The sequence below is a fragment of the Arachis ipaensis genome, chromosome B5, assembly GCF_059453495.1.
Source record: "Arachis ipaensis isolate K30076 ecotype BB chromosome B5, ASM5945349v1, whole genome shotgun sequence".
Lineage (NCBI taxonomy): Eukaryota > Viridiplantae > Streptophyta > Magnoliopsida > Fabales > Fabaceae > Arachis > Arachis ipaensis.
In genome coordinates this window covers 63,035,518-63,045,902 of record NC_142440.1, presented here as the reverse complement: position 1 = coordinate 63,045,902, position 10,385 = coordinate 63,035,518, and positions in this window count along the sequence as shown.

Here is a 10,385-nt window from a genome sequence, read left to right as displayed (position 1 = left end):
CCGAAAAATTCTTCATACCTTGTACCATAAGCACCATGACCTTTGAGAAGGCTCTGTGTGACTTGGGGTCAGGGATAAACCTCATGCCACTCTCTGTAATGGAGAAACTGGGAATCTTTGAGGTACAAGCTGCAAAAATCTCACTAGAGACGGCAGACAAATCAATGAAACAGGCTTATGGACTAGTAAAGGACGTGCTAGTGAAGGTTGAAGGCCTTTACATCCCTGCTGATTTCATAATCCTAGACACTGGGAAGGATGGGGATGAATCCATCATCCTAGCCACAGCAAAAGCTGTGATTGATGTTGACAGAGGAGAGTTGGTCCTTCAGTTGAATGAGGACTACCTTGTATTCAAGACTCAAGGTTCTCCTTCTGTAACCATGGAGAGGAAGCATGAAAAGCTTCACTCAATACAGAGTCAAACAAAACCCCCACATTCAAACTCTAAGTTTGGTGTTGGGAGGCCACAACCAAACTCTAATTTTGGTGTTGAGAGGCCACAACCAAACTCTAAGTTTGGTGTTGAGAGGCCCCAACCCTGCTCTGATTATCTGTGAGGCTCCATGAGAGCTCACTGTCAAGCTATTGACATTAAAGAAGCGCTTATTGGGAGGCAACCCAATGTTATTTAATTATATCTATTTATTTTTCATTGTCATTTAATGTTTTCTTTAGGTTGATGATCATGTGAAGTCAAAAAACAACTGAAAAATCAAAAATAGAATGAAAAACAGCATTAAAAATAGCTCACCTTGAAGGAAGAGCTTACTGGCGTTTAAACGCCAGTAAGAGTAGCAGAATGGGCGTTAAACGCCCCGTCTGGCACCATTCTGGGCGTTTAACGCCAAAAATAGGCACCAGACTGGCGTTTAACGCCAGAACAGGGCACCAAGTTGGTGTTAAACGCCAAGAAGGGGAGAAAAGTTGGTGTTAAACACCAGAAACAAGCAGCAACCTGGCGTTTAACGCCAGAATTGCACTCTAAGGGCATTTTGCATGCCTAAATGAAACAGGGATGCTAAGTCCTTAACCCCTCAGGATCTGTGGACCCCACAGGATCCCCACCAACCTCAATTCACTCTCTCTTCTTCACACCTTTTCATAATACTCTTCCCCAAATACCCTTCACCAATCACCTCCATATCTCTTCCCAAATACCCTTCACCAATCACCTCATTCACTTTTCCCCAAAACACCACCTACCTTCAAATTCAAAACTCTTTTTCCCTCCCAAACCCAACCCCAAATACATGAACCTAACCCTCCCCCCACTTCTATATATACCCCTCATCACTCCTTCAATTTCACACATCTCAAACACCTTATAACCCCTTGGCCGAATTCACCTTCTCCCTCTATCTCCTCTATTTTCTTCTTCTTCTCCTTCATTCTTTCTTCTTTGCTCGAGGACGAGCAAACCTTTTAAGTTTGATGTGGTAAAAGCATTGCTTTTTGTTTTTCCATAACCATTTATGGCACCTAAGGCCGGAGAAACCTCTAGAAAGAAGAAAGGGAAGGCAAAAGCTTCCACCTCCGAGTCATGGGAGATAGAGAGATTCATCTCAAAGGTCCATCAAGACCACTTCTATGAAGTTGTGGCCAAGAAGAAGGTGATCTCTGAGGTCTCTTTCATGCTCAAAAGGAGTGAGTATCTGGAGATCCGACATGAGATTAGAAGAAGAGGATGGGAAGTTCTCTCCAATCCTATTCAACAAGTTGGAATCTTAATGGTTTAAGATTTCTATGCAAACACATGAATCACTAGGAACCATGATCAAAGTATGAACCCGAATCCAAAGAATTGGCTTACAATGATTCGGGGGAAATACTTAGATTTCAGTCTGGAAAATGTAAGGTTGGCGTTCAACTTGCCAATGATGCAAGAAAACGCACGCCCCTACACTAGAAGGGTCAACTTTGATCAAAGGTTGGATTAAGTCCTCATGGACATTTGTGAGGAAGGAGCTTAGTGGAAAAGAGACATAGAGGAGCTCAAGAGCACCATTGGTTCTTCAAGAGGAAGAAGACGCCACCATCACTAAGGTGGACCCATTTTTTAATTTCCTTGTTCTTTATTTTTTTGTTTTTCGTTCTCTATGCTTTATGTTTGTTTATGTTTGTGTCTTTATTTACATGATCATTAGTGTCTAGTGTTTATGCCTTAAAGCTATGAATGTCCTATGAATCCATCACCTTTCTTAAATGAAAAATGTTCTTAATTGCAAAAGAAAAAGAAGAACATGGATTTCAAATTTTAAAATAGTTTAATTATTTTGATGTGGTGGCAATACTTTTTGTTTTCTAAATGAATGCTTGAACAGTGCATATTTTTTATATTATTGTTTATGAATGTTAAAATTGTTGGCTCTTGAAAGAATAATGAAAAAGGAGAAATGTTATTGATAATCTGAAAAATCATAAAATTGATTCTTAAAGCAAGAAAAAGCAATGAAAGACAAAGGCTTGCAAAAAAAAAGGGGGCGAAAAAAAAACTAATAAAAGAAAAACAAAGAAAAAGAAAAAGCAAGCAGAAAAAGCTAATAGCTCTTTAAACCAAAAGACAAGAGCAAAAAGCCAATAACCCTTTAAACCAAAAGGCAAGGGTAAAAAGGATCCAAGGCTTTGAGCATTAATGGATAGGAGGGCCCAAAGGAATAAAATCCTGGCCTAAGCGGCTAAACCAAGCTGTCCCTAACCATGTGCTTGTGGCGTGAATGTGTCAAGTGAAAAGCTTGAGACTGAGCGGTTAAAGTCATGGTCTAAAGCAAAAAAAGAGTGTGCTTAAGAGCTCTGGACACCTCTAATTGGGGACTCTAACAAGGCTGAGTCACAATCTGAAAAGGTTCACCCAGTTATGTGTCTGTGGCATTTATGTATCCAGTGGTAATACTGGAAAACAAAATGCTTAGGGCCACGGCCAAGACTCAAAAAGTAGTTGTGTTCAAGAATCAACATACTGAACTAGGAGAATCAATGACACTATCTGAATTCTGAGTTCCTATAGATGCCAATCATTCTGAACTTCAAAGGATAAAGTGAGATGCCAAAACTGTTCAGAAGCAAAAAGCTAAGAGCCCCGCTCATCTAATTAAGACTGATCTTCATAGATGTCTTCGGAATTCATTTTATATTCTCTTCTTTTTATCCTACTTTGTTTTTAGTTGCTTGGGGACAAGCAACAATTTAAGTTTGATGTTGTGATGAGCGGATAATTTATACACTTTTTGGCACTATTTTTACATAGTTTTTAGTATGTTTTAGTTAGTTTTTACTATGTTGTTATTAGTTTTTATTCAAAAATCACATTTCTGGACTTTACTATGAGTTTGTGTGTTTTTCTATGATTTTAGGTATTTTCTGGCTGAAATTGAGGGACCTGAGCAAAAATCTTATTCAGAGGCTGAAAAAGGACTGCAGATGTTGTTGGATTCTAACCTCCCTACACTCGAAATAGATTTTCTGGAGCTACATAAACCCAATTGGCGCGCTCTCAATTGTGTTGGAAAGTAGACATCCTGGGCTTTCTATCAATATATAATAGTCTATACTTTGCCCGAGTTTTGATAACGCAAACTGGCGTTTGAACGCCCACTTTCTACCCTATTCTGGCGTTAAACGCCAGAAATGGCATAAAAGTTGGAGTTAATCGCCCAAACTGGCACCAAAGCTGGCGTTTAACTCCAAGAAGAGTCTCTACACGTGAAAGCTTCAATGCTCAGCCCAAGCATACACCAAGTGGGCCCCGGAAGTGGATTTCTGCACTACCTGCACTTAGTTACTTATTTTCTGTAACCCTAGCTACTAGTTTAGTATAAAAACTACTTTTAGTGATTTATTTTATATCCTTAATCAGTTTTATGCTATCATAGATCATATTGTACACGTTTAGAGGCTGGCCTCACGGCCATGCCTGGACCTTCATCACTTATGTATTTTCAACGGTGGAGTTTCTACACCTCATAGATTAAGGTGTAGAGCTCTGCTGTTTCTCATGAATTAATGCAAAGTACTATTGTCTTTCTATTCAATTCAAGCTTATTCTTATTCTAAGATATTCATTCGCACCCAAGAACATGATGAATGTGATGATCAAGTGACACTCATCACCATTCTCACTTATGAACGCGTGCCTGACAAACACTTCCGTTCTACATAAAAACAAGCTTGAATGCATATCTCTTAGCCTCCTGGTTCACAACCCATGGTTGCCTCTCCTGACAACAGAGCCTTACATTCCGTGAGATCAGAGTCTTCGTGGTATAAGCTATAATCAATTGGCAGCATTCTTGAGATCCGGAAAGTCTAAACCTTGTCTGTGGTATTCCGAGTAGGATCTAGGATGGGATGACTGTGACGAGCTTCAAACTCGCGAGTGTTGGGCATAGTGACAGACGCAAAAGGATCAATGGATAATATTCCAACATGAGTGAGAACCAACAGATGATTAGCCGTGCGGTGACAGCACATTTGGACCATTTTCACTGAGAGGACGGACGGTAGCCATTGACAACGGTGATCCCCCAACATGCAGCTTGCCATGGAAAGGAGTATGAATGATTGAATGAAGGCAGTAGGAAAGCAGAGATTCAGAAGGAGCAAAGCATCTCCATACGCTTATCTGAAATTCTCACCAATGAATTACATAAGTATCTCTATCTTATTTTCTGTTTTATTCATCTTTTAATTATCAAAATCTCATAGCCATTTGAATCCGCCTGACTGAGATTTACAAGGATGACCATAGCTTGCTTCAAGCTGACAATCTCCGTGGGATCGACCCTTACTCACGTAAGGTTTATTACTTGGATGACCCAGTGCACTTGCTGGTTAGTTGTGCAGAGTTGTGAAAAGGAGTTGAGATTACAATCGTGCGTACCAAGTTTTTGGCGCCGTTGAGATCACAATTTCGTGCACCAACCTTCTTGATACTTTATACACTTCCAACTCTCATAGGACTCTGAGGCACCTTGACATACCCTAGAAAACCTACATAGCTCCTCGAATCGGCTATTATAAACGGACACGGACAATGAGCCTTGCTTCAGCTGCATAAGCTCTAACTCTTTAGCTTCTGTGACTGACTCTGGGAAATACTTTCTATAAAATGATATTTGAAACACGTTGCAAGGAATCTCCACATTCGAAAGTCGCAGCAACTGGCACTCTCCTTGCCACCAATGTTGTGTCTCTCTCATCAATTGATAGACCGCAAACTCTACGTACTGGTTAGCTGGGACATGCTGAGTCTGTAGCGCACGCTCCATAGCTCGAAACCAATTGTCTACTTTAGTGGAGTTTGTTGTTCCTCAAAAAGTTGTCGGGCGAACCTTGAGAGATGAAGCTAAGGTCATCAGAGCTCCCTCTAAGTTGTTACCGGACCCTTCACCATTTTTGTTTCCATTTCCATTACCGTTCCCAGCCAGTTGACCCATCCTTTCCACGGCTTGCATAGTCACAGCAGCGTTGGCTTGCATAGTATTTGCAAAATTGGTCATTGCCACCATGAACTCTGCATGGTTGTCGGCCGGTTTGGTTATCCTCAGTTTCTCCCCGTGTACGCGTACGGCCTCGTCCGTGAATAGCCATTAGGGTTCTTGTCTACACCAAACAATTGATATCAAGGTGCTCAGTCTCAATATCAAAAGCCTAGTGCTTCAATTATCCCAAAAAGACACTCACAAACAAGCATGCTATGTAATATCAAGCAGATAACCTAAATAGCATGAAAGAAAAAGACACAGAGTAGGCAATGGATCATAATCGGTCCATCCCTCAGGCTCACGAGGACAAACCACTCTGATACCACTAAATGTAACACCCTAATTACCCTAAGCCTTACCTCATGTCATAATAAAAAGGATAATTAAAAGTCACGACAATTCTAAGGCTTATACAATAATATATATGTATATATAGAAAGAGAAAACCAAAACCATACCTTGGCCGATTTCCAATATGCACAATACCCAAATTTGAGTCCAAATGAAGCTTCCATCTCAAATCCAATGCTTCCGACTAGTCAAGATAACTCCAACAAACACCAATGCTCAAACTAACATCATATATTTCATCAAAATCAATACCTAATATTCATAATACACCAAACTACAAGGGTTTCTGAGAAACCTTACCTTGTCCACAGAAATTCGGGAAAGAACCCAACAATTTCTCACTAATAGTTAGCACATAAACAATCAAAACACAAAAATCTACTCAAAACTCAAATCTTAATTTTTGAAATTCTTAGGGCTGCAGAATGGAGAAGAAATTTCAAAATCTTACCAACAAAAGCTAAGTAGAACTAATGAGCTCGGTAAGAACTTCGCGTAGCCGCTGACAGCATGCGAATTCGAGCGCCGTAGCTCGAGTTATGGCCATCGGAAGTGGAGAATAAATAGTAACCTTTGCCCTTTTGCTCTCTTCTCTCACTTCTCTCTATGCAGCTGCGTTTGTTATGTTTGTGAGTGTTGTGTGCTGAATGAGTTATGTTTGAGGTGTTATGTGTGTTGGGCTTGGGTCTAACTTGGGCCCGATCCAACTCGTTAGCGTTTTTATCCCGTTTGGCCCAGCTTTGGACTAAACATTTAAAATTAGCGTCTGGTTTTCAACTTTAATTATTTTCTTCAATTTTTCTATAGTTTTTACCGGTCTTACATTGTACCGATACGCATTTTTACACAATTTTCTACAGAAAATTATATTTTCCAACTCAAAAAATTCTACTAAGTCCAAATATCACATTTAAGTATTCTAATTAATATTCTAAAATTTTGGAACCTATTTTGAGCAATTAAATTAATTAATTAAGCAGTTAATTAATTGCGGTTCTTACAAGAGGTAACTGATTTAGTTAAAAAATTTGTGACTTTAATTAAAAATTAGCTTGGAACAAGAATTTAAAAAATCCAAAATAACATTGGACTGAGTTTAAATTTACTAGTTTTTATGCATCAAAGGGAATAATACACCAAACATCTTATGTTGAGACCCCTTAACAAAATAACATTGTTGAAAAGGACACAACAACACATGTTGAAAATTACAACCGCATTGATGTTGCACTCCAACATGTGTAAGATATATTAGAACTTTATTGTAGCATATTCGATGCATCTTATTAAGAAAATTTCTAGTAGTTTGTTAAAGGATGTCTCACCTTATCAAATTTTAAAAGAAAAATTATTTTATATATCTTACTTGAAGGTGTTTGGTGTATGCTTTCACTTTGGTGAATCATAGAACAAAATTGGTCAAGAGAGTAAGAAAGTGTGTATTTAGAAGTCAGAAACAGAGTAAAAGGACATGTTTTGTATGATTTGAGCAGAAGGGACATATTTCTCACTAGGAATATAGTTTTCTATGAGAATATCCTACCATCTGCATTATAAGATTCAATACATAATCCTAAGCTTGATAGTGAGATCGATTAGCAATCTCAATTACATAAACTTAGTGTATTTAATGATCTCTTCTGCATCACTATTGGCGCAGTCACACATACACAACCATCATGCATATAGTCACCTAACATGCACACTGAAATACATGTTAAATCCTTATCTAATCAGCCTGCATTTGCATAATAACTTCACCATTGCAAAACAATATTGCTACATATTTAAAATCTGTATCATTGAAACATATTAACATTGCATCTGTATCACAAACTACATCATTATTTGATGCTACATTTGCATCACAAATCCTTCATATTAGAAAATCATTGAGAGAAAAAGAAGACCTACTTATTTAGAAAATTTTTAATGCATGACCACCTTAACTAATCTATACACCAATTGTTTTGATAGTTCACAAAATTTCTATGAACAATTTTTTGACATTTTAGTTGACAGTTCTTAACAAATGACATCAGATTTTTTGAAAAATCTACTATCTTATGTTTTGAGTCACAAATTTCCAACCAACAATCTCCAACCATCCTAATATTTGAGTCATCTATCACGCCATCCACTAAAACCTCACCACAATCCAAACACAGAACCTAGATCTTATGATAAGGCTATACTAACAAGAATTGGCATTATGCAATCAATGTGGAACTTAGTGCTTTATAAGAAAATACAACTTGGTGTCTTAGCATACTACTTGATTGGAAGAAAACAGTTAGATGTAAGTGGATGTTCAAGCTCAAATTGAACCCTGATAGTAGCATTAAGAGGTACAAAGTCAAGTTAGTGGCTCAAGGATTCACTCAAACAGCTGGAGTGGATTATTTTGAAACTTACATCCCAGTTGTTATGATTAACACTCTTACAACTCAGTAAATACCGCATTCCAACATAGAGATCTATAAAGTGTACATGAGACCCTACCAGGCCTATCTACCTACACCCAATTTGGTTTCCAAACTTCACAGATCTCTATATGGCTTAAAATAAACCAGTGGACAATGGAACATCAAATTAACTTATACTCTTACTGCTGATGGATACCAATAATCAAGGCATGATTATAGTTTGTTTACTAAAAAAATAGAGGCTAAATTCACTGTGATTCTCTTTTATGTAGATGATTCGGGTGAATCAGTTACATCAAACAGCATCTTCATGAATTGTACAAAATTAAGGACATTGATTAATTGAGATTCTTTGACTTGGAGGTAGCTTGAAGCAAGAAGGGGATAATGATATACCAAAGAAAATGTTGCCCCAACCTACAAAAAGAATATGATTTATTGAATGCAAAATAGGTCAACTCCTATAGATTACACTGCGACATTGTCAAAGGACTCAGGAATTTAGCTACAGTCTAGCTCAAAGTATCAAGGATTGATAAGAAGATTGCTTTACTTGGCCAACACGAGGGTAGAAATACGATATGTAGTGGAAAAAATTAGTCCATACTCGAATTGTCCTACTGGTCCATATTTTGAAGTTGCACTAAGAGTGTTAAGATACTTGAAAGGAGTACCATCTTTGGGGTTAATGTTTTTAGCAACCACATACTTAAAACCAACATGTGATTGAGAACAAGCCCTAACACAAGAAGGTCAATTTTAGGATATTTTTTCTTCATAGGGAATTCAATTATGTCTTGGAAAAGCAATAAACAAACCACAGGGGCTAGTTCATCTTATGAGGCAGAGTAAAATGCCCTAGCCATGGCTACTCGAGAAGAACAATGGATCATCTATGTATTAGAAGATTTGAGGATCAAGCTGAGGAAGTCGATTGCCATTTACTATGATAGCCAATTGGCTCTACATATTGTGGCTAATTTAGTATTCTATGAAAGGACAAAACATATAGAGATGGTTCGCCATGTTGTAATGGACAAATGGCAAGAATAAGTGACTAAATACCTATTTCAATGACAAATTAAGTGGTTGACATTCTAACTAAGGCTCTAGCACCGAATGAGTTCCAAAAATGCCATAGCAAGCTTAAAATGGTGAATGATGAGCATTCTAGCTTGAGAAGGAGTGCTATGTGAGGTAAGGACTAGTGATGATTTCAATAGATATTAGGGGTAGGTAGTTAAGTTATTTTAGATGATGTGGTAGCTCTTTCTGTTAGCTAGAAAGAGATGGTTAGATTTTCTAATTGGGAAGTTAGTTGGGATGCTATTGTTATTTATAGTTGATGTATTCTCTATGATAAGTTAGTTTAAGGAATTGAATTTTTCTTTGCATGACTTTGAGCTAAACCAAGAAAGCTCTAGCCACATTTTTCGTATTTGCAAAGCTCTTCTCCCATGAGATTGATCTCTTTGAAGTTTTTATAATTTTAAATATCCTCTTATTCTTGTAAATACGATCCAAGATGTTCTTCCTCCCCTGGAATCTTCTTAGACTTTAAACTTATTGAAATGTTTAATTAACCAACCAATGCCTTTTCCTCCTAAACCTTTCTAATTTCAATCGGAATATTGTTTGGGCATACTAACCTGCCATTCTTCATTCTCTTTATGGACTCAATTATTTCAAAACCTCAAATTATTTTATAATAATTGATGTTTTTTGTATTCTTTCCTCATGTCTAACTTACCAGAGCATGAAAGAGTCTCTTAATCCTCATTAAATACTTCATGAAATAGTTCTTCCATCTTTCCTTAATGCTCTTATGTGTGACCAAAACGTTCTTATTCTTGTTCTCATTAATTTGGTTAATATCTCCATCCCTCGTTATCAACTCTTGGCTATCTTGTAAATTTCTCTTTTTGTTTCCTTCAAAACAAAGACTGATAAAGACCTTCATATGCTCTCATTCTTGCTTCGCTTGCTACCACCCTTATCTCCTTCTTAGTCATCTTATATATATATTTCCCAACTTTTAGCACTACAATATAAAATCAATCTTTAAACATTCTCTCTTTACCTTTGTAACACCCTATTATCCTAAGCCTTACCTTATGCCATAAAG